The sequence below is a fragment of the Thermobia domestica genome, chromosome 15 (assembly GCF_964235325.1).
Source record: "Thermobia domestica chromosome 15, izTheDome1.hap1.1, whole genome shotgun sequence".
In the NCBI taxonomy this organism is placed as follows: domain Eukaryota; kingdom Metazoa; phylum Arthropoda; class Insecta; order Zygentoma; family Lepismatidae; genus Thermobia; species Thermobia domestica.
In genome coordinates this window covers 131,821,708-131,848,709 of record NC_137468.1, presented here as the reverse complement: position 1 = coordinate 131,848,709, position 27,002 = coordinate 131,821,708, and the positions used below count along the sequence as shown (strand labels likewise).

At 36.7% G+C, this 27,002-nt stretch overlaps 1 protein-coding gene across 4 annotated transcripts in view; it reads right to left on the bottom strand.

Moving 5' to 3' along the window:
- The window catches only part of Prp40 (pre-mRNA processing factor 40), a 219,048-nt gene that overhangs the window by 189,952 nt on the left and 2,094 nt on the right, over nucleotides 1–27,002 (bottom strand). Inside the window, exon 2 of one of the 4 annotated variants that reach the window (XM_081740144.1) lies at nucleotides 19,403–19,441. The exons of the other annotated variants lie outside the window; for them this stretch is intronic. The gene's annotated coding sequence lies outside the window, so the exon portion shown is untranslated. The remainder of the gene's footprint in view (nucleotides 1–19,402; nucleotides 19,442–27,002) is intronic. 4 annotated transcript variants of the gene reach the window in all.

The window sequence follows — 27,002 nt, the reverse complement described above, 5'->3', positions numbered from 1 at the left end:
ATGTTTGCTTTGTTGCTGAAACAAAAGCCTGTACACTACTTATCTTTGTAACTGGATTAGATTTTAAATTTTTGTTTGGATTGAGCTCGGATAATACGGGACCTCGGTTAATCGAAATTCGGATAATCGGGACTACACTGTACTAACAGAATAAATAAACATATTACAACGAATTAATACTTATAAAAAATACACAGAAAAGAAAGAAAACTTTGGAAACACGCACTTTCAGCGAACAGCATGACTCTTTAATGTGTATAGCTTGGATAAAATGTAGTGGCAGCACTTTTCTCACCGTGCGTTATTTAGGCTGCGAACACAATGTTGTCCATCACGACCTTACCTGGTAAGGGATCGAGCACTCTAGCACTGAGCCACCGTGCACTGCTTGATTCAGAGGTGACGATAGTTGTCACTTCCAGCTAATTAGAATTCACGTTAACGAGTTTCATGAACCAGAAGACAGGGGTTTGCATAATTATACAAAGCTTGTAGAAAGTTCGCGTATCCACGAACTTTTTCCGAGTGTACACTACTGGATTATACATACACTAAATTCTTCTAATGCTACATGTAGGTTTCATATAAAGGAAGCTACAAAACATCTTCGTTCTATTTTAAATTGTTTCTGCACACGCATCAATTAAGAATTATACTTTAATCATGATGGTATGGTGGCTTCATAGAAAATCTGATATCTTAATCCAAGTTACAAACGACAAACACAAGCCCGATGGTAGAACTTTGTCTTTCTGCGATAAGCTTTTGTAAGTCAAAACTTTTCTGCAGGAATTACAAAATAAAAAAATCAAGATGGTACTATCATGTTTTTATTACAGCGTTACATGAAGCATGGTAAACAGTTTTCAGAGGTATCCCTAGTTTGAGTTAGAACCTGTGAAGCCACATTTTTTGAAAGAGTTTTGCTAAAAGAAGCAGATTTAAAATATTTATGATGCGATACACCTTATCTTGTAATGAGAGCAGCTTTAAGTTTTTTTTTTTTTTTTTTTTTTTTTTTTTTTTTTTTTTTTTTTTTTTAATATCCTGATAGGGGTCCATTTAGGATAATGAATGTAAGCTAGTCTCTTGTTTCCATATCATCACTAAGTCCATCCTTCGCTGCCGGCCTTTTCTCCATCACATTAATAACCACTGAACCCCAGCTTTCACATATGGCCTTAGATAATGGTATACTCAAAGAAAACATCATCAGCTTTACTGCAACAAAGTATTTGTCTCGCAAATCTGTTACTGCAACTTTAAAGAGAGTCTTCAATTCAAAAAACTTTCCTTCATTTCTTGAACTGGTTACCAAGTCCTGCATAGATTTAATGCAAAGTTTGTATTCAAAAAATAATCTATTCTGATCTATATCTATCAAAAACTGAAATGGGAATATACCTACAAACTCAAAGAAGTTTGAAGAAGTTATGCAAGTCGTCCATGCATTTAAGACATCTACACATAGCGGGCATGTTTTTATATTTTTCTGTTGGCTACTTTTTTCTGTCAATCTTTCAGCACAGGCGCGGCAAATTTTCTGGGATCACATCGCAGATCGCGGCATGTTCTGCTACGGAGGACACAAGTAGAACAAATTTACGATAATTCACAACAGAAATATGAAAGTCAATGAATATTAAAACTCCAAACATGTAACTCATGTCAAAATGGACGAGACAAAAAAATAATCAGTAGCAGAAGTGAGAATATCAACCACTATTTTGTGAGAACTACTCTCCAGCAGAGATCAGCCATTCTTCTAATAGAAACAAACAATATTAAAATTACATTTAATACGCTCAAATGTTTTAACTAAATTACTTGTCAATGCTAACACTACTATACTACGGTGCAGTATATAAAAGCTAGATGAAGATCAGTTTGTCTTCCTCGCAGGTCTACAGGTTTTGTGTGTTTCTCGGTGCACTATAGTTGTTCAGATTTCACTTTAAACTGTAAGTGTAATCACGTTGCTAACAAAGGATGTACATATAAGTCAATCATTCAATGAAGAATAATGTTCAGTGACAAATATAACTTTTGAATAAACAGGTAGAACGTTGTGCTATGGAGTGATTGGTAGAACCTGCATCTACTGTGCAACAGCGTGGCATCTATTGTGTAATAACCGTGAATCTAAGAGGCTGCACAAGAACTCAAACATCCCTAATATGACTACTACAAATCTTCTAAGACGTAAAATTCTTGCTTCATTATCTAGGGACATATTAGGATGACATACGGAAAATCAGAATGCATTAGCCTGCTCAGTCGACGAGAACTTCTACAAAAAAACTAGAATAATGTGTTCAGTTCAGACCGACCTCACCTTTTACAACAGAACTGGTCGTATGCTCTACATAGAATGGAAGAATATTCAGTTACCATCCCCTAGAGACTCGTGGACGTTCAAGGGTAACTACTAACAGTATCATGACAAGTTTAAAGACAAACGAAAGCCAATGAAGTTTTTATTTATTTCTTCTAGAGAAGGGATGCTTCATTGACTGGACGATTAATAGCAAGTCAGTACCGAGACACTTTGTCCTCATCACGATAAGGAAAATTGCCAATAAATGCTGCTCGCAATCAAGGTGTCTACTAAAATTTCAAAATGAAATTTCGTGACTTTTTCGTGACCTTTTCTCTACCAAACCATAACATTTTGTAACATTCTCAAAGTGCGAATTTGGGTGCGAATTAGGCCGAATCTTCATACATGCGATAGAAGCATACTTTGCTTGCGAGTTGGTAGCGTCTAAAGACGACCAGACATTTTTGGTGTGAATTTTGACGTTTTATAGAACAAAATTTTCCGGTCTGCACTTATATTTGTACAGATAAAAAAAAAAAAAATCATGAGCCAAAAGCTAAATTTCATGACTTTCATGACCGTTTTCTGATTTCGTGACTTTTTGACTTTCGTGACCAACAGACACCCTGGCAATGCAAATAGAAAATTTGCAAATAAGACTTCCAAAAAAGTGTATGTAAATCAAATAAGTATAGTTTTGAAGAAATACCAGTAAAATTTTATAATGCATTTATTGTATTTTTTTATTTTGTTATATTATATATATATATATATATATATATATATATATATATATATATATATATATATATTTACAGTTTACCAACAAATTTATTACAATTCAAAATTATTCGACATTCAACTAAAATAACAACAGGCATAAATGAGGAATGGAACAATAATTGCTAACAGAATAACAGAAAAATATAATAATTTGAATAAAATTGTAACAATTTCATTAAATAAATTTACGAAACAATTAAGAAAAAATAATTAAGTCAACAGGAAATATATTTCGATAGTCGAACCAAAGGAAGGGGTAGAAAACCATCTATCAACGGCATCATATCTAGTGTTACTGTCTGCTTTTCAACGCCATCCAATGATATTACACCTTATTTGTGTAATATGTCGTCCAGTTGTACAAATGCTCAGTGTTGTCCTTTGTGTTAGGGAAGAAATACCTCATCTAGTTCTTTTCCATGTGGTAAGGTGCCAAGAACCGACGACACGTTGCCACGTTGGATAGCAATAAATATGCGTTGAATTAGGAAAGATGTTGAACGAATATCTCCAGTAACGATAGAAATGCGTCTGCCTACTTCTCTAATAAAATCAAGGCTTGCAGATCCCCAAGCACCACTATTCTCGATGGCAATTGGAGCAAAAATAAATTTATCAAGGAGGTTGTTATATTTCCTTTGCTTTTCTACTTCTCTACGACTAGCAACAGCTCCAGCATTCGTAACAGCTAAAGGGAGACTTGAATGGGCAAATGTATCTGAACACGTAAAGTCCCATACTAGTGATTTGCCTTTCAACCAAGGAACTAACGTCATTCCATCAGGTCGTTTACCATCTGAAAGACAACATCTTGAAGGTTCACGTATTGAAGGAATTCCAGCTGTGGTAAGGGCTCGTAAAATGATATCATTCACAGAAGAGTGTCTAGCGTGTCTACCCATGCTCTTCATGCATGAAAGGCCATGCAGGCCACGTTGGGTAGCTTGATCCCCGCAAGCTGGACAGCGATGTGGCTCACAAATATCTGCACCTAATCTTAAGGCGACAGAGATTCGAAATGCCTCATTAGTCATATAAAGACCTAATGGTGGGGAGGGTATTGCATTCAACCATGCCCCAGCATATAGGGATGAGGCAGCACGAATCCTGGTTTTATCTTCTGGAGCAATAACTGATTGTAAGAGAAGTTCATGAAAATGCGCTGCAATTGGTGTGTACCAAGATGCCTGAGAACCTATTTTGTTAATTTCTGGAAGATCTGTATCTGTAAAAAGTTTTCCATTTGGTAGAACCTTCTTGAATTGTGCCATCTGGGTCTAGGTGGTAACCTTGCGGAAGAAGAGCCTCGACTAAACGAAGAAATCCGTGGTAGGACGCTAAAAAGGAAGGAATCGCCATATCCACGGATCGCAGAATACCAAGACCCCCTAATCTCACAGGTAAGGATGCTTGAATCCAAGATTCGTCGCTTAAGGAGCAGTTTAAAATTGACTCCAGACCCATTTTAAGGATATGATCGTATTTCTCCAGTAGTGGAGTCTCATTCCAAGATGGAAAGCATCGCAAGAAGTAGTTTAAACGAGGGATCGACAAAGAGGCACGTAGAAGAAAGAAAGCTGCATGGACAGAAATCGAGGCGAGTCGAGACAAAACACATTCTAACTTCGGTATTTTGCTTAACAGGACATTGATAAAAGCTTCTTTTGTGAGAGCGGCGCCTAGAAGACAAGCATCCTGGTTAGTTAGGAGACATATTCCTGGGGCAGTTTCGTCAAATTTTTTAAATAATAGGTCGAACTTGGCTTCGTCTGACCCAAGAAAACCAACTTTACACTTTGAAAAATTTAAATATAGGCCAAGTGCAGATGCCTTCTCATTTATTTGTGCTAGAGTTGAAAAAACTACTTCAGGTTCATCAGCGATAGTTCCATCATCCAAATACCAAATGTTTAATTCAGTGTTGATTGATTTCACTAAGGAATGAATGGTTATAGCAAAAAGTGCTGGGCTCAGGGGATCGCCTTGTTGTACTCCTCTCTGGGATGAAATAGTGTCTTGACCTAAGAATAGATCACTGGGTTGAGCGTAACATTGGTAAACATATGGATAGATTGAAGGAAATTCGTTCAACACTGTAGTGAGCATGGAGTCCCGGCGAAGCTCGTTAAACGCGTTGCGAAAATCCAGCTTTACGATAGCCTTCGGAGCATTGTGAATGGAGGAAAAATACCGGGTTGCATGTACAGCTGCTTCGGCTCCGTTGGGAGTACAAACATCAAGTTGATGGGGAGACAAAAAGTTCTTAAAATGCTCCCGTGTTCTGAAGCATATAATTTTTGCTGATATTCTGCGCCAGACATTACCAACGGCAATAGGTCTAATTCCACCAGATTTCTTTTTTAGAGCAGTAAGTTTGGCTCCGAAAAACAATGGCCGAACTTACAAGGGAACTTTTCCTGAAATAATTAAATTAAACAGATCGCATAATGATTTTAAGAGCTTTTCCTTCGATTCAAGTACTTGACAGGATAGACCTTTGAGAATCGAAGGGCGAAGACCATCGAGACCTCCCGCGCTGCAAGTTTTTTTTCTACAATCTTAAGATTGGAAACATTCTGTTTTGGAAGAGATTTTCTGATCTTTATTGGATGCCAGGTTAAGGCGTCAATACCTACCTCACACCAAAGACGAACTTTTGTTTTACCCACGAGGTAAGATTTTTTACATTTTCAGATTTTTGGGGAGCAGTTACTGCAACTAATGGAAATAGAAACATGTTGATCCAATCTCTTTCCTCATTTGAAATGGTTACTTGAAGTAACAGATCGGCAAGTGCATCAGCAACTGTAGCTCGAGCACCTCGAGGGACACGTCTTAAAATATGTGTTGAGGATCTTAACGATATTAATATTTTGCCCAAGTTAGACAACGTCAAATCCTGTGTGCCTTTGTTGAGGTTAGAGATGTTAGTTCTTTTAGTTTTATAATCAGGATAGCTAATATTATAGATATGACAACAATCTTCGTCCCCATTTATAACCTGATGCTTTTTACCTATGTGTATAGCTAATCCTCTGGAATTCACATAATGTTTTCCACAGTGAGGACATGGTAACACTTTCTTAGAGTTAGTAGATAAACGGCCATTGCTACACCTGCTAATGTTGGCAACTGAATCAATCTTAGGTATATTAGATTCACCTGATTCGGCTGATTCAACCGATGGAACACTTGAACCGTCACTTGATGATTCTATTAGTTCATTCTGCAATTTCCAGTAAAATTATATACATATATATAAGAAATGGTAAAAAGTAATGGCAACCACGTGATAATTGGATTTATGCACAGAACAACGATTGTTACATTTCTTCAATGCAATCACTTCCTAGATGTATCACCTTCTTCCACACGTATGAGAGTCGTCGTACACCCATCAGCGTGTCATCTTTTCGGATGTCCCGCACGAATCACCATATCACACAGATGGGCTTCTCTTCTGTCGTAATGCTTCCTTCATTTTGAGGTCATCACGGAGTTTCTAAAAACATTGTTGTGGACTGCGTCCAAATTCAACTTAAATCTTTTATATATATGTAATACAGGACAAAAAGGATTAAAATTATCCTTTGCATCTATAACAATTTTAGTAATTTATTTATGTTCAGTACTTTATATGGTATATACACACTGTCCTTCTGCTAACTGGGGACTTCGCCCCCAGATTCCCAAATTTGCTCGACCTCGCCTCTCATATTTCAGCCTTTGCTTCCGTTCTTCGAACGCAAGATTATATGTTTATGGCATTATTACTAGAGTAAAATTTGGGCCCCTTTCCCGCACAGAATACTCATTTCAATTACAGTGAAATGACAAAAATTGAGATTGACCAAGTGCTGTATTCAAAAATGTATTTCAAATGGTTCACCCCATGTTCTCTCCTGATGATGAGACTGAAAACCTTGGTCATTTTTATATTGAGAAAAAAATAAAATTGTGTGCCGGAAGTGCCACTACACCCTTAAGCATCTTCCACTATGTAGTGTGTGTGGGGGGAGGGGGGATCATCAGTTAGTAGCTCAGAATATAATCTCTAAATGCTTACAAAAGAGATGTAACTAATGGGGATGAAAACTGATGTCCTACAAGGTACTGTACTGTAAAGGGTATTTTGAATTTAATTTAAATTCAAATGCTTTAATCTTATTAAAAAAGTGACTAGTTGGATGGAAAGGTAAAGAGAGAAAGGTTTAAGTTATAAAACAAAGGAAGAGCACTAGCCTGAGTAATTCCTAATTGACTGTCATCGTCCTCGTCATCTGGAATGATGAATGGATCTCTCTGAAGGAAACAGGTAACACTGGAACTAGCTGACAACTGGAACCTAATCCTGTCAAGCTGCTAGGGGCGTTGGATCTTCTTCTATGATGAATCTGCGATGAATGTCGTTCTTCATTTCTACTTCGCTTAACAAATGTTATAACAAAGAGTTTCTGCGGCAATAAACCTTCAGAATGGTATTCTAACGAATATGGAAATAGGCTTCTCCAATGGAACAGTCTCTTCTACACTCGATGTGATCGTTCTCAAATCTTCATGATGAATACTCCTTACGTACGTGTCTTCGTGGTTTTGTTCGACAGAAAGCGATGACCTTTGCGAACAATGAACTAGAGAGCATCATGCTAGACGGAGGGCACTGCACGAGCACAGGAAAGGAAACTAGTCTTGTATTTATTAGTATCTTTTGTAATGATGAAATACATGCTTATTCAAATTGTCTGAGAATGTACATCATAAGTAAAAGCTATGTCTTAATAAAATTAAAGATTTCAAAGATTCTGTTAAAATTCAGTCGTACAAAGAAAATAATCTGATTAAATAATTAAAACTGAATTTAACAAATTAATACCAAAGTACACACAACTATGCGTTACTTCACAATTGTTCCTCTTCTCTCGTTAAAAGCGGAATTTCGGAAAACGCTGTGATGGAACTTTCGGAAACGCTGTTGCATATACCCACTTGTTTTGAATAAATAGTTTATATACCAAGTTGCATATTCCTAACATGCTTCTAACAGGTTAAGGGATTTTGAAACAAGGTAATCTTATTATAACAAATGCAAATGCCGTCCTTCTTTCTTCCCGCCTTTTTCTTCTCTTTTAAGGAAAACACTAAAAACGCTGAAACTGTCATTTATTTATTTTAAATTTAAAGCCTAAATACCAATTTTCATGTTTCTAACCTCAAAGGATTTCAAGATGGCATCTTATTTACAACAATTCTAATTCCCACCAAATTTCATGTCTCTAACCGTCGAGTTATGGCCACCTTATTACAGCAGTTTTAATTCCCATTCTTTCTTCTTCCCACCTATTTTTTCCCTTGTAAAGAAAACATCAAAAAATCCTGAAAAGCATCTTTAATTATTTGAAATGAAAAGTTCAAATACCAGGTTTGATGTCTCTAATATAAAGGCCCAAAGGGGTATTCCCAGAGCTGGTAAAAATTTAAGTGATTTCGAGATATGACCATTTTATTTTAAAAACTGCAGCCCTCACACTCTTTTTCTTCTCGCCTTTTATTTCGTCGTAGAGAAAATATCAAAATAAGAAAAAAGAAACACGTCTTTGAACATTTTAAACCAAAATTTATATAACAAATTTCATGTCTAACATTCAAGAATTTTCAGATATGATCATTCTGTTAGAACTGTAAATCCACCCTTTTTTCTTTCCCGTCTCTTTCTTCTTCCCTTCTAGTAGAAATATTAAAATAAAAACGATAAAACACACACTGTTTTTTATGTCCATACTGTTAAGAGATACGGAGATATGAAAATGTAACTGTAATAATTGCCACAACCTCCACCCTTTCTTCAGATTCATTTCTTCCTCTCCAAGACAATCACCATAAACATTGAAACACGTTTTCAATCATTTTAAATGAAAAATCTGAACACCAAATTTCATGTCTCTAATCTTAGAAGATCTTGTTATAACAACAGTAATCCCACCCCTCTTTACTTCACGCCTCTCCGTGAAACACGTCTAATTATTTTACCGCTGTTTTCAAAAAAGCAGTGAATAGACAATTGTTGCAAGTTGTGACAATGATAATCTTGACATATAAATCTCATTTTAACGCTTTTACCTCAAAAGCATTGAAATATTTTGAAAAAAAAAAAAACGAAAAAACCCATATGGACCCAGGTGGATTGGGCTTTTTTTTAAAAAGCGGGTTTCTTCAAACCCTGATGGGACGTTAAACAAAAAGTCAATTATTTCAATCTAACGAACAAAAGTGAAAATTCTGTTACTAGAAACTGGGCTATATCTAAATCTTGAATTAATTTTAGATAGTCCTAAACTTTCTCTAAAGTCTGAATATTCCAAACATCCTACAAGAATGTGCCGAATACTCCGTGGAACGAAAGAATCTTTACAATAAGAACGATTACCGCTTTGCATTAAAAAGAAATATGTGAGATGAGAGTGTCATATAAACAAAAGCGTCAGATCATTTCATCTCAGTGACTAGTACGCGACGACGCCTGCTTATTCCCCAAAATAGGTTATAGAATGATGCTTATTTTCATTGGCCTGGTTTTAATCCTCTTGTTAGTGAGACCGCATCCGTTGGACGAAATACACACATGTTCAAAATTATGATGACGAAAGGAAAACAGGATACACTAACATATGATTGATTGATTGAAAGGAGGTGGCTGGGCGCGTTGACAGTGAAGTGTTTTGCGCCCTTCTGTGACACATTAAAAAATAAGAAAGAAAAAAGGCATAATATCCCAGGAAAGTGATAAATTTAGAGCGAAGGTTATATCGTAATAAAGGTCATCCCATTTAGGAGTTAAAATGTCATAGCATTCAAGAAATGTGCAAACTCAACACATAAAACACAAGGATAGGTTAGAGATAATAACATACGTAACCACGCAACGACATTCCAGGAATGTGTGACAGTGTATAGCAATGTACGTAAGCAGGAACAGGATATGTCCAATGAAAGTTATGGTATGGAGTGGAATGTATGATGCTAGTGGTATAGCCGTTACCATAAAAGTGCATGGTATTCAGGTAATCCTGGTGACTGTACAGCTGTAAATATGCGATGCGGACTCCTGAAACTGCAATACACACAGCACAAATTTCCCATGCTCTTTATGAGAACGTAGAGAAGTTACTAAGGTAAATCAATCCACTCCTCTAGCAGAGTAGTTCTGAGGAAAACAAGGGTTTGTGGGGAATGACAAGCTTTAAACCTCTTTCTCAAGGTGTTCCACACATGTTCAATGAGGTTCACGTCAGGAGAACATGTAAGTTGTAGAATCCGTCGAATATCTTTCCCCTATAAGAATTCCGCCACCAACTCTGCAAGAAGATGAGCGTTATTGTTCGTGTATCGGAACCGTGGTCCGACAACTCGAAAGTCTTTACAATGGATTTCATCTCGGTACATCTGGGTGATCATGGTACATGATCCAGCACATACAGGGACATATAATAACAGATCATGATTCCAGTTTATGCCATGATAGTGATGATCCACTTCTTACTTTCTCAGGTATTGGAGCGACGGAAACGGGTCCCAGCCTCGGTCCACACATTACGAGTCGGTGTGTGGGCGGACTGAATTCGATTCATCATTGAACAGCATCTATTCATTGTTCTGGAGATCGATTATGCAGGGTTTCTGCACCACGAGAACGAAAGAGGGATATATAATATATATATATATATATATATATATATATATATATATATATACTACTGACCTTCTCGCATTGTGCCATGCCCCATTGAAGTGGTATATCGTTTGTGCAAAATTTAAAAAAAAAAATATAGCAACAACATAGAAATCCTGAGCGAATTGGGTTACACTCAAGCCTCTACGGGGCGGACCGTTAATGTTAAATAACGGTTTTTAGCATGCATTATGCTTCATAAGCTACCTTGCTCTGGTCATTTCTTCATTGCTCCTGTCTCCTGGAACTGGTGCAACATCCAGTCACTTGTCAGAACATAATGAACCACCTCCCCACTTCGGTTTCCGACTATCCTGCTTTCACTTGACCGATTGTTCGCCAACACCACAGATCGTCTAGACGTTAACTATAAGCCATCACAAGACTTCACAGCACATATTAGCTTGAATATAGCTTTCAAATGACACGGAAGCTCCATTCTGTGTATCGCTCGCCTCTGGAGCTGCTGGTAGTCTCAACGAGCTTCTTCATGACGTCACGCACCGTGATCACGCGATGTGTTTACATAGTGATGGTATTACGTATTGGGATTCTCCACCAGTAATTTTCCATCACAAATATATTCATTATTGTTGCATTTCCGTTTGTCATTTTAATTTTGGACACGTGTATATTTACAGAGATCGGAGCACGGGTTAGAGTACTCAAGTGCAACATCTACCAAGGTGGCGTTCTCAGCTCTTGTAATTGCAGGCAAGTTTCCTTGAACGCCCATATGTTCCGGAACCCAAGTGACAAAAATAACACAGCCTTGTTGTAGCAGCTGATGGCACTTTACAAGAACACTTTGCACGAGGGTGTGTTTATTACAGGAATAACGCTTTTCGAGTAAATACAAATAAGTACACAACACAGAGAAAACTGAAGTGCATGGCAGAGAGCAAGATTAGCAGCTTTTAGTTTAGCTGTGAATACTGAGTACAGGCAATACAGGCAAACTCTGAGCCGTCCTCGTCCGTGACGAAGGTATAGCCAACAGAATTCTTACTTTTGGATTCATCTGAACACATTAAAATTGGGGTACCGTTCTAGCATCACTCCGAACTTTCGCTGATACTCCTAAGAACTTGGGTAGTGTTTGACGTGTGACAAAACCTGAAAGTTCAGCCTTGATGGATTCAACAACCATAATGGAACATTACACGTATAGCAAACGAAGAGATGGTTACACAAATTCGTCAGCAATGAGACTCTCGTAAGCATGAATATATCATCATCATGTAAACCAAGAACGTTTCTAAATACTGGACGTAAGTCCAGCGCCCAGCAGAGGAAAACTGAAGGGCTTCATTAACACAACTCACATGAGCTGCATAACCCTGAGGAAGTCTCACGACGAAAGCTTCGTTTGCCTCCGCATATAGGCTTCCAATAGGGTTAGTGTGGAAAACACTAGTAGCTAGCCGAAAGCCCAGGTGAAGAACTGTGTCGAGTAACTTCAGCAGAGAGAAACAAACAGATGAGTAAGTTTCACAAACACAGCTCAACTTGGATAAGATTATGGTATAATCGTAACAAGAGCTGGAACGTGTCAACGAACGAGGGACAAGTGCCACGACGATACAGGTTCGAATTAATAAAGTATGTACGTTATTAAAAAAAAAAAAAAAAAAAAAAAAAAAAAAAAAAGAGAGAGAGAGAGAGAGAAAACCGAATGCCTGTTTCATTCTGTGACTGATTTAATGTTCGATGATGCTTCGAGAAATACCGCAAAAGTATCTAGCAGTAAAATATTTTGATATTAAGAACGCAGGCTTGAAGGACACAGTAGTCTTGCAGAAATCGCTCTAAGAGTCTAGAACTCGCACGCACCATAAAATATCGTTCGTGGACGAAATTACGTAAAGATTAATATGGCACAAAGATACCTGTCATACAAATATTTTAACAACGTCAAGTTGTTACAAACCTCATCTAAATTAAAGAATAAAGTGTTCGTAGCGGACAGCCTCCTGAACTCAGCTTTTAGGATGAGCAAAGTTGTTTGTTGTGGATCGAAAAAAGCGAAATCCACACTGAAATTTCCTTGATAAGAAATGTAACTTCAAATACTATACGAGAAGCTTGTTCACCATGTGCTCAAGAAGTTTACAAATATCTAGCACGAGTTCACAGAATGAGAAATCAGTGGAGATTCCTGGCAGTTGAATGCCGAATAAAAGTTTCAAGAGCACATCAACGAGGTAGGGAACCGCACAAATTTCCGCCGACCAACATGGAATACTCGTTATGGACTGTTTCATCAGCATTCTCGAACGAAGCCATGGGCAGCGTCGATAACTTGTCTTTTCAAATAACTCTATAGCAGCACGTATAGGGAAATCACAAGAATTATTTTGGAGGGATGATTCAGACACAATAGCTGCGCTTACATGAAAAGAAGAGATGAGTGATTCCATTTCAAATCCTCCAGGGTGGTCCACATGACTGTCTCAGATTTAGTTTATTTTTTTTTAAATAAGAAACTACATACAAAATTATTAGACCCACATTTTTTCTTTTTGCTGAAAAAAATTTTTTCTTCGATATACAGCCTTCCAAAATGGCTGCCCTCCTCTCGGATTGCTCGAAAAACTAAAAAACATGTCAAATTAAAAGTTTTATTGTAGAGAAGCGAGTGTACTTAATATCATAATCGCAATAGCAGGAAGAGTATAAAGTTGTATGTTTCGGTGGATGGCCAAAATTCGTCGATTGGTCCAATAGGAATTGCGCAATTCACTCGCAATGTTGCCAACTTTGATGAAATTTTTGCTAACTTCAAACATTTTTTTCTGTCCTCACGAGCAATATCAACCATCTGCTTCTAGCATCGAAATCTACTCCACACGGTCTCTTGAAAATGTAAAGAACTTACGTTTCTGATTATTACATTCCACGTTATAGCATGATGAAAAGCTGAAAATTTCATTAAGACGCCATGTTTGGACGCCATTTTCTCAAAAAAACACCTTTTAAAAATCTGAATTTTTTACATATATTGGAGAAGCACCTAAGTATTTAATATCCGTTAACCGTTCATGCGGCTGCAGCCCCAAACATTCGCAATTAATTATTGAAATTTCGATTTTTGTACTGGAAATGTAAATATTTCCTATGGGCATTTAGATCCTATACACAAGGCGAATTGAAAGGGAGTATGAAAATTTTAAGAGATGAACTCTGACATCAAATCCTGTAGAAAAGTTCCAAGCGGAGTCGAATTCCGCTTCGTTTTCGAGTTACAGGGTTTCCAACTCGGGACAATATATATATATTTTGCGTTAAATCAGAAACTATGTGTTAAAGCTTTGATAAAGTTCAGAAAGTTGATTTGTATCAATATGATGATTTTTACGTGCGTTGCAATTCGGTTGGCAGTGTTGCCAACTTGGTAGAACTTTTATTTGTTTCCATATCACACTACGTGTATTTTATTTGATATTTGGTATTCATTAATGATTGTAAACATCACATGAAGCACAATTTTCCCGACATCACCACAGTTTTCGAAAACTTACATGTATTTCATTAAAAAGTTTTATTTCGTGCGTTATTGATAGTTCGTGATTCGGTGTCGTGAACATCGTCCTAGTGTTCTCTGGAACCATGACATTGTAATGCACTAATTACAGTGTTTGTGTGAATAATTATGGAGGATTCCTATTACAGTAAGGGCCGTATTAAATGTGTTAATTATGCTAAAAGCCATAAGAGGATTGTGCACAGAAAGAATTCTAGACAAAAGTTTTATCTTGCGGTAAAATATATGGATTGCATACAGCGTGTCTGCCCAAACATACTATTAGGGGAGGATGATTATTTGTGTCCTGTACACAAGGCGATTTGAAAGGCAGTATGAAAAATTTTGAGAGGCGAATCCTTCAGCGTAGTCTAGGTTTCACCGATAACGGCTGATTTTAATGGCGACACATTCATGTTTAGCATGTTAACTGTTCTTTATCTTACTGGTGCATAATTTCATATTTACACCTTCTTTTGTGCTCACCAATATCTCACACCTTCACGTTATTCACGGTAAATATTTAAAGCACCCTTTACACAAACAATCTCCTCTCCTAATACTACGTTTTGGCAGACGGGCTGTATGCAATACATATATTTTAACGACAAGATAAAATTTTTGTCAAGAATTCTTTCTGTACACAATTACCTTATGCCTTTTAAAATAATTAACACATTTAATACGGCCCTTACTGTAATAGGACTTCTCCATTGTTATTCACACAAACACTGTAACTAGTGCACTACAATATTATGTTACCAGTTAAAACAATTTTCATGATTCTAGAGAACACTAGGACGATGTTCACGACACTGAATCACGTAATAAACTGTTTCATGGTTGCAGCAGAACTTCTTGAACAAGTTCGAACTTGATGCGTGGAGTTACGAGAGGTTTTGCAATAATAAAATATAAATTTTCTTCTTCTTCTTTTTATCATCATTATTATTATTATGACAACTTACAAAGACGTAGTTTTTATTCGATATTTTGGTTTTACTAATCATGGCAAACATCAAGTGAAATTCACACTTAATGTTGCAAACTATCAATAACGCACGAGATAAACCTTTTAATGAAATGCATGTAAGTTTTCGAAAACTGAGGTGATGTGGGGAAAATTGTGCTTCATGTGATGTTTACAATCATTAATGAATACCAAATATCAAATAAAAAAGACGTAGTGTCATTTGGAAATAAATAAAAGTTCTACCAAGTTGGCAACATTGCCAACCGAATTGCAACGCACGTAAGAATTATCATATTGATACAAATCAACTTTCTGAACTTCATCATAACTTTAACACATAGTTCTGGTTTAACGCGAAATTTATATTTTATTTTCCATTGTCGCGAGCCGATTTTAGATCCCGAGTTGGAAACCTAATAACTCGAAAACGAAGCGGAATTAGACTCATGTTTACAGGAACTTTTCTATTGGATTTGATGTCAGGATTCATCTCTCAAAATTTTCATACTCCCTTTCAATTCGCCTTGTGTATAGAATCGAAATGCCCATAGGAAATATTTACATTCCAAATACAAAAATCGAAATTTCAATAATTAATTGCGAATGTTTGGGGCTGCAGCCCCATGAACGGTTCACGGATATTAAATATTTAGGTACTTCTCCAATACATGTAAAAAATGCACGTTTCTAAAAGGTGGGGTTTTTGAGAAAATGGCATCTTAATGAAATTTTCAGCTTTTTATCATGCTATAACGTGGAATTTAATAATCAGAAACGCAAGTCCTTTACATTTTCAAGAGACCGTATGGAGTAGATTTCGATGCTAGAAGCAGATGGTTGATATTGCTCGTGAGGACAGAAAAAAAACAAAGTTGGCAACATTGCGAGTGAATTGCGCGATTCCTATTGGACAATCGACGAATTTTGGCCCTCCACCGAAATATACAGCTTTATACTCTTCCTGCTATTGCGATTATGTTACTAAGTACACTCGTTTCTGTACAACAAAACTTTTAATTTGACATGTTTTTCAGTTTTTCGAGCAATCCGAGAGGAGGGCAGCCATTTTGGAAGGCTGTATATCGAAGGATTTTTTTTTTTTCAGCAAAAAGAAAAAATATGAGCCTAATAATATGGCATGTAGATCCCATATTAAAAAAAAAATAAATGAAATCTGAGACTATGATGGGGACCAATTGTGGTTTACCTGGACGATTTGAAATAGAATCGGTCAGATACGATTTAGGGTGTACCTGAAAAAAAAAATGCATACGAACGTGTCATTATAGTTGTCTACCATGCAAAGGAATGCATAAAATACACTAGCAGAAAATTAAAAATGTGAAGAGAAATCATAGTAGAACTTGAATGGAATTTTATACATACACATACACTACAAATTTAAACTGTACACCATCATACGCACAGGATATATGGACAAAATGTGCACATGTCAAAAGACGGTACAAGTGCATGGAGAACTCTCCTCTTGCAACTTGCTTGCATGACGTTGAAAGAGATGCAGGATGTACTCCTGGAAAACAGTATTGCTGCTCCTTCCACTTGGTAGGTCAACGTTTGTCGCCGAGCTTGTAGATAGGGCGTCCAACCAAGTCCCTCTATACTCAAGGAATTACGTCTAGTGGCCGTGATGACCAGAGGAAGTGGACGCACATTGAGTTAGGTTGTGTAACATGAGTGCTATGTAGGCACTATTACCTTATAGAAGGAGAGTATTTTTGATGGTGCCGAAATGGCGACAGAACAGCCCATTCCGTGGATTATATTCTACTATATCCTACGCCGGCAAATGAACACCAGAGACAAACATCCATTGTAGGCTAGGTATCCTACACCATGATGCCTTGTGTCTGTCCTGTGTATCAATGACAGACTGTCGAAGATTATGCTTAACCGTTGATGTCACATCCCAAAACGACCATCACTAGCGCCGAGTCAAAACGGGCTCTCATTACTAAATGCATTCACGTGCAATTCATCCATGCAATTGTTTCTTCGATCCACTATTGAATTTGCGATGTAGTGATGAGAGAGGCGTTAAGAGAAAGTCTGGTAAGCAGCATCCGTGAGTGCAGTCTTGCAAACGGTTGATCCTAGCTGATATCCTGATGGCGATATTGGTTCTAATTTGTGATTCAGTTGCGTGTGATCTGCAATGGCAGCTCGTCTCTGCGGATGTGCAGTGTGAATCCGCATGCTACTGCTGTTCGGAACAGGACTGACGTGCGTGTGCACCTTCCTTGGGCTAATGGCGCCAACGAGGGAGTACAAGGGATGCTTCTCGTGCAACGTGTTGCGTGATTTTGCACAACGACCATCCTCGAGAACCCCGATAAGCCCTTTCCCAACCTCCTTTAACTACATGAAATGACCTTGCTCACCCTTTTGGCATGTCTCCAACATCCACAACCAATTTGACACACAGCAAAGTGTGGGAAAACACTAGACCACTTCTTTATTTAGCAGATCATCAGCTGCTGCTACAAGCTCGTACTTTTGAGAGGTCGATAATAGTTTCCTACTGCGTCCACAGCGATGTACATAATCACATATACAGATCTCAATTACAACCCACGTGATTACGGCACTTCCTCTACATCACTTTCTCTGACAAATGATTGTTCATTTTACTAGTGCAATTTCTCTTACTACATATGATTATAAGAATAAAAGACGCACTTGGAGCTGGAAACACATCAGATGTCTGAGTTGGTAACAGCCAGACTGCGACCGAATCACCGGGCTGTTGATGGTGGAGTGTTTGGGCAAACTGTGTACTACGTGAGGAGTAGATACCAGTAGTTTGCAACAACCTGTGAAATGGCCGACTTCTCTGATTTAAAGAGAACAAATTGGAGCTTGACGTGGTGCAAGTGCCACGAAAATGGCAAGTGTGTTGGGTGGATCGAGCGGAATAGTGTCCAAGGTGATAATGGCCTATAAAACTAACGGCAAAACCACATCAGTAAAGAGAAACAGTGATCAGATGAAAACCCTTAATGACATGTCCGGGCGAATATTATGGCGAATTGTCACTCAGAACCGTCACGCGACTGCGGAGCAAGTGACGAAGAAACTCAATCACCACTTCCCACAATCTGTATCGACAATCAAAGTTCTTCGCGATTTGTATGACAAAGGCATGCGGGGTCGGACTGCACGCCCGAAACTGCTGATAAGAAAGAGACCATAACGATTCTGCATGACGCCAATGGTGCAGCGAACATGTAACATGGACCACTGATGTCTGGAAACGTGCGATGTGGTCCACGTTATTTGAAACCTCGGGTCATATTTGTGTATGGCGAACGTAAAAAGAAGCGCATGATCCAGTGGCTTCACCCTGCTGTGAAACATGACGGAGGATCTGATGCTGTGGGTCACAATATCCCGGTTTCCAATGGGCTCTGAGCTAGTGTTTACCGGTTGGTCTCTGGCTGTGATTATGTTGCCATTTTAGGGGACTGTGTGTATCCTATGGTCCAGATGTTTCCGGATAATGATGCCATATTCATGGAGTATAATGTGCGCATTCATATAGCTGGAACTGTTGCTGCGTGGTTTGAGAAACATCGGGATGAAGTTGAACACCTCCCTTGGCCCTCCCAATTACCAGACCTGAATATAACTGAACATCTGAGGTCTTGTTTTGGAGACATAAATCAGCTGTAGATTTCTGCCTCCAACGCCCTATTAATCTGTTAAGTTGCACTTTTCTCAGGCGTTTCCACATAACTATCTCGCATAAGCTAAATCTAGTTCTTCTCTCTTAAACAAGGACTATATTGTATGCTTATTGCAAAAAATGAATTTATTAGCAGAGGTAGTACTTGCAGTAAAAAAAAAAAAAGAAGTGAATTTTCAACTAGATAAAATGCACTATCACATACTACCAAGACAAGAAACAAAATTTAAGCGGATTTCTACTTTAATTATAAGCAATGTGCGCCATTATAAGGACTACAAAGTATACCTTAAATAGTCATGCTTTCTCCGCAACATGGCAAGTACTAACATGCTATGAACTCAAATCCGTTTGCGAACATCTACACTAACCTTTATAGAGAGTCCACCTTATCCGGACTCACAGTCAATCTGTGAAAAATGACAAAAAATAATTTGAATGTCACATCATATGCAGGACTAAAATCTGTGATTTACGAGAAGGAAAACAAAAAGTATACATAAAAGAGTGTAACACGCTTATATCTATTACAAATGCCTTAGTAATGATCACGATTTAAAAGTGTGTTATTACAATTGTTGTTACCGACGAAGAAATATACTTGAAACCAAATAAACAGACACGTAACGAAATTACGTATGTTCCAAAAACAAAAGGGAAAAGAATAAAAGAAATAGAGAAAGGAATGCGCGCGCCATTTAGGGATGCTTTCTGTGCTGCAAAATTTTATTAAGAGCATCCTTTTCACTAAGAATGATACAATTTATTTTGATTCTGAGAATATTGCATCACTATTATTTTATCGTGTTCAGTGAGTCGATTAACTACTACGTACTCTCTTCCAGATGGGAAAAAAATGAACGATACAGAAATGAGATGATATAGCAAAAAACTGAACTTTCAAACACAGAAACCTACACGACAGCTACCTTCTACAATTTTATCAGAAGTGTTGAACTCTCAGTAGTTCCGAAACAGTTTGCACCTACTTGAAAGCTAAAATGAAATCTAATAACATTTTGATTCTTGGCGCTTCGTGTTGATAGGAAAACTTTTCTGAAACTATCGCTAATGCATATTTAAAACAATGCTTCTAGACGAATTGAAGTAATAGAAACCTACAAATTATATGAGATTTGTATTTTCCCAATAGGGACCAAAAAAAATGTACAGCAGTGGCAAGTTCCTAACACTGATACAATGACATGATATCAATTTTAGGGGACATCATAAGAGAAGCACTGCACACACTAATAAGACTATCCAATTCAGATGTTAAGAATCTGACTGCCACTACGCAGTAACGAATTTGCAAATTTACTCAAAGCTCTTTACATAATTGACGCCTGTTCATAACAAGCTTACAGATTACCATGCGTATACAAATATGGAGTAAAAATAACTGCTACACAAAAGTTATTCCAATTCTTGTTGTTCACTTTTACTGGAGTATTTGTTCCCTGGCACACTAGAAAGTGTGAAGACCGCAATGAGCAAGGGAAGGAGAATAATACTATGGATCACAGTGCTGATGGACATGAGCGGGCGCAACTCGCAATCATTATATTGGTAAAAAGAATTTATACATTATACAAATCAGGGTTGTTGAAAATTCCCCCACCCTAGGGTTACCAGACGTCCTGTATATACAAGATTATCCTGAACTTTTATTACAATAAATTTTCATATCCTGTATGAAAGGGTATTCTATGGTATATGGCATATAGTACAGACATGTGCCAGGTATCCTTTATTTACATTGAGAAATGTCCCAGCCCACAATTAACTACCCCAGCCTCCATTACTTTTGGGAGGGACGTAAAACTTATAAAAACAATGATACAAAGAAGACAAAAAAAAAAACTCCAAAAATGTATTTCAAAATTTGGATTGAAACGATAACCTTAAAATGATATTTTCTTCAAACGTGTTTCTCAGTACAAGAGTAGTTTCAAAATTGGTATAAAATATATGTTAATCAAGAGGAGACCTCCAGAAAAGATTATTACTGAATATGGGTTTTGTTCGCGGTCGATCACATTCACTGTAACGATGTTCAACTGTAATCCGGTACAAAATGCGACTACATTCCCTTTGTTTTTGTAGTACATACTTGTAGGGATGTACCGATACCACTTTTTCACCGATACTCGATACCGATGCGCATAAAATTTCGTGTGACAAAATCCCGTTCAGAACACTTAATAATTTTCTTCAATAGTCTCTTCTCTGTTGCTCAGCCTACGATCAAACTGAGAATCGAAGTGTCCTTGATACTTGTGGGCAGAAAGAAATCGATGAAATATAAGTGTCACTGTTAATATTAAACAAATTGAAAATAGTTCGGAAAACGTACCGGTAAATATCCATTTGCCGATACCGATACTCACAGAAGTGACATATCACAGATACCGATATATCGGTACATCCCTACCTAGTTGTGTATTAGTACAAACAAATAATAAATTGTAACTATAGTACTCACCTATTTGTATTCCTTAATACAGGGTAAATTTTTTGATACTTCAGTTACACATTTTAGTAACCTTTAACACGAATTCATTACTAACAAGGAGAAAGCAGACTTTAGTAAATAAACTTCGGAACCATTTTTCGCGAGGTGGTAGTGCACATTTAAAGTGTTAATATTACAAACTGGGAGAGCGCAACAGCCAAAAATAGCGGAGAAAAAGTGTCTTTAAGTTTTCGACTCGTCACATACATCATACGACGCGTAAAGTTACCAAGTAGTGGCGTGGCAGACTGAGAAGCAACCCGGGTCCCGGGTTCGACTCTCGCTCGAGTCAACTTTCCTTTTAGTTTTTTGCTTCAACCAATAAAGTAGCCATTTGTAATTACAAGTAAAATACTAATTGACCATATGTTTATTTAAATAACACAATAGAAGTGTTCAAATCAGCTTAAAATCTTTCAATGTTCCATGTTAATTAGCAACGAAACGTAATCTATTTCGTAAATATATTGATATCACGAGTTATAAATATTATGGTTACCAAAATCGTTCTGTAAAAAATGTTCTTGACGCTTCCTGTCTATCTTGTAGACAGTGTGCGAATTACAATGAGGATGAGGAGGAAATCCCCGTTGGTAATACTGGATGTTGCTATAACCAAAAGTGATTTCCCCCTCATTCCCCTTGTAAATCGCACACTTTTCACAGATATAGACACGAAGCATCAAAAATCTTTTTACACAACGACTGTGGTAACCATAATGTAACTCGTGATATCAATATATTTACGGAATAGATTACATTTCGCTGCTAGTTAACATGGAACGTTAAAAGATTTTTTAACTGATTTGAACGTTCTATTGTTTTATTCATTACTAACTGAAACACCCACTCTTCGCATGGGTCAGATAAAATATCTATGTAAATAAACTGAACAACGAAAGGAAAAAAATTCGGTCATTTTGGATTATTTTTACATGTCTCGTTAACCCGCCCTTCAGGTGATCCCCGATCCGCATTTTACATGTCCAGGTGAACGTCCCCCCCTGAGACCCTCCTGTTTCGATTAAAAAAAAAAAAAAACTCATTGTCTTGGTCTGGGGCCTGGACCAAGGTACTAGTGACCAAACTTTGGTGCTTCTCAGTCCACTAGTCTGGTTCCCAGGCGGCACACAGGCAAACACTCAAACTTCTTATTTTATTTATATTCATTATAAACTAAGGTGATTTAATATTTTACTAGTAGTTACAAATGGTTACTTTATTAGTTGAGACAAAAAACAATAAAAGCTGAATTGAGCGAGAATCGAACCCGGAAACCTTTGTGTGTGAGTCAATCTCCCATGCCGCCACTTGATAACTTTCACGCCGTACGATAACTTTACACGTCGTACGATATATGCAAAGGGTCGAAAATTTTAAGACGCTTTTTCTCCGCTATTTTTGGTTATTGCGCTCCCCCAGTTTGTAATATTAACACTTTAAATATGTACTATCACCTCGCAAAAAATGACCCCGAAGTTCATTTACCAAAGACTGCTTTCTCCTTATAAGATCTTCACATGCCTATTGTTATATCAGTGAACATTTTAATTGTATACAAAGTAATAGAAATATTCACTGATACAAAAACAACACTCATGTAAAATTCTTAATATATGATATTCGAGTAACTAAAATGACAGAAGTTTTACTCTGCATTAAGGAATACAAATATGTGAATAATATAGTTACAATGAAACCTGTATTCCATACGTTCTATCAGTCAAAATAATATTTTTTCATCTGCAAGTTAACTGGAAATTACTCAAAATACACATCTATTTTCTTAACATTACATTTGAATAACTACACATACACACACGAAAAAGAGTTGCATTACAAAGGAAACAAAATTATCTCTTATGGCAATTACGTTTTTTTTTCAATACTGTAATAAAATCAGACACTACAAACACTTCACTTATAAAAAGTAATTACTAAAGTTCTATGTCTAGTACTCAAATACTTACGCACTACGATAGTTACAAATAAAAACGAAAAAGAGTCGCATCAAAAAGAAGATCGGGAAATTCCCGAATTCTCCTTGCGTGTCTGATGAAGTATGTGACGTATAGTACGATTATCGTGTTACAAAGGTTCTTTAATCGTATAATCTACTGTGAGAAAGAAAGCAAACTGGCAATTTGAAATTAAAGTTTCTTTCTTTCTTTCCCTAATATACATATATATTTAACAAAACGTTCCAATATTTTAGCTGTTCCAAAAACACAGACTTTTATTTTATTTATAGATAAGTCCATGTAGTAAGGAAGGACCTTTATCATCTTTAGCTCCTTCCTTTGGGATATAGTATTTGCCTGGCATGTTTTGAGGGAAACTAAAGGAATCTTCTTTCACGACTCTTAACCCAGGGATTTGAATCCTGAGTGTAATACGGCAGTGTTTAGCATCCTATTTCTACTCGAGGCACAGCATAAATTATCCTACACTCACCACGGCAAACCTAAAAGTTATTTATCTCAAAAACATATTTTACGATACTATTAATACGAATGTGTATTGTAATTAACTTCTTATTGTTCTTATTATTCTATTAAAATATTAAACAAATCAAATCGTGCACTTGTTAATAATTTATGAACATGAGTTAAAATTTACAACAAATAAGTACAACTAATTTAAGCTCGATATTTTATATATATATATAATGGCTGAATGAAGCGGTGACAATGAACTGCCATTTTCTAATCAGTTCTCTATATACAAAAACGACTGTAAGAATCATGGGAAGGAGCATTAGTGTATATTATACGAAATGGCCTCGTACGTTCATGTAAAATTGTTTGGGACAAGGTACATCTGGCCTAAACACAAATTTGTTTGTCGGGTGTTTCTACAGACCACATAGAAACAGCCCTCGAAGTTTACTTGAAGCTAGCCCTTCTAGATGCCCTATCATACGGTGACCAACTCGTTTTTCTTGGTGACTATAACTTGGGCATAGAATGGATCGACGGCAAATATGAGATAGAATCAAGCACAAATGCCTTTTTCTTTATGGTCTATTTTATCAACGGACTCGATTTGAGACACTATACCCAACACATGTAAAAAACAACAACTTAAATTATGTCGTATCAAGTATTTCTCCAAGAAAGTGTCATTCCATCTAAAAAAAAAAAATTGCTCATTTCACACCACGAGTCTCTAGAAGTAACCTTACGCTTTCGCTGTCGCACTCCCTCCATCAACAGTCAGCGATCCAACTTTGGGAGAGTTCATATTGAATATAATTCCTCTATGTCCGGTAGATACACAACAATGACACTATAATTTTCGTCGCTCTACTGTATTGCTTCAGTTACAGGCATACTGATTAGACTATTTCTACCACATTGTACTAATGATGAAGTTCCTTATATGTTACTCTTTCTTTGTGAATCTATAGATTTTACCCGTATATCTTCAAAATAGTGTCTCCATATTCTTAATCTACACCAAAAGTTAACACTTACAAGAATGACAAGGAAAGAAGTGGTGGAGCTGAACAACATGAGGACCAAAATTTACAGGAGAAAGCTATTATGTCACTATAAAATACCAATTTATAAGGATCACTTGTACTCAAGGTGAATAACCCTAATTAAAGTAATATGTTTAAAAAAAAAAAAAATAAGATTACTATCTTATAAGCCCGCTTAAATTGATTTCTGTACATTGTATACACTTCAACATTTGCGTGCTTTCGGCGCCCTACATCTTTCTTGAAATATACCCGCTGTCTCTCCTACATGCTTCCCACTACGAAAATGGTTACTCAGTAGCGAAACAAATCCCCACGTCCAAATATAATCATAAAAAGCTACTATTAATCTAAAGAATTTTATGAAAATTAAGAGACGGTTTTATGAAAAAAATACAGTATGCAATGTAGTGGCTTTCATTGTTCAACTATACGGAAGGAATTATTTGTTCATAATCAATTCATAATGGGTACCGTAATGCGATTATATTAAAAGGAAGGCAATTCTTCATTTTGGCAAGTTCAGTCAGTGAATCGTTCAATGAACCGCTTCGTAACCAAGACTGAAAAGAACGTGCCCTGCGAGCCTCTAACATTGCCTTCGCTTACGCTCGCTCGGCAATAATATGTGAATTAAATATTAAACTTTGTTATAGAAAGGAACCAATCTAGTAACTAACTTATATATATATATGAGCTAACAGGCAAGTTTTCAAAACCGGAACCGAAAGATCAAATCGCTGAATTGAACAAAAAGCCAAAGTAAAGACTTACCAAGAGGAATTTGTGAAATCTTTGATAGCTACGGAGGAAGAAATTTTTGATCTGTATTTCACTTTTGGGCAGCTGTCAAAAATGCAAAATGTATGGTAATTGGTATATTACAGTCTCTCAAGTGCAAGGAAATATGGTAGCTTTGTACGGAATTTGTTTAGAATCAAAACTAGAAAATTAGGCCTATCTATCAACGAATTAACATTTGCAGCTGCAGCTGTAGGTATAGAGAAATGGATAATCTAGGTATTCATTACTCTATGATAGAGCTAAACATTTTAATTCATACGCCATTAAAATTTGTCATTTACGTGCAAATAGCTCCATTACCTATAGTATAATTAATTCAATTAAGCTACATAAACCATGTAATATTTAAACAGAAATGCCCTTATAGCATTATTAAAGAAACTATTTGGTACTTTCCCAATACAATTTTAAATTCCATTGCATACTCAAAGAACACAACGTAAATACGTTTGTTATTTGCGTAACATTTTTATATTCCACTTGTAAAATCGCTAATTTGTATATTTATCAAGTACATTATTGTTAGATCAGTCCACAAATATATTCACCTCAACAAAAATATAAAAAATATATATCTTTTAAAATATTTAGTCACTTTGACATCATTGTTGTTCCTACTACGAAGAACTCCCATCTTAAGCACACAAGTGTGCTAACGTAATGTACATCCTCGCACACTATGTACTATGCACTCGCAGGCTTGTGAACTTCGACCTTTTGACGCACACTAGATGACGTCAGTTTCGGAAATAAGCGTACTTCGAATGCACACTTGTATCTTTTGGACACGGCCAATGATTGATATTTAGAATGATAATGTACTTCGATAATTACACTGTATTTACTAGTCTCTATTACATATAATGCAAACGATACTACCGTTACAAATTTTTATTGTTTACAAAATTATGCATCCTGAACAGGGTTGGCAAAAACAATGTTTTTTATTGAAAAAAACACGTTTTTTTGTTTGTTTGTTTATTTGTTTAAACTCGGTTTCATTGGTTTAAACCAGGTTTTTTGGTTTAAATAATTTACTCTATGTATTTATATCACATATGGACAGAAATATGTTTGTTTCGCCTTGGTGTTATTATGCAACAACCGGGTTATGCTGGAAGGGGTCACATAAAGTTAAAGCAGAATCCAAACAGCTTCTCGGCTTACA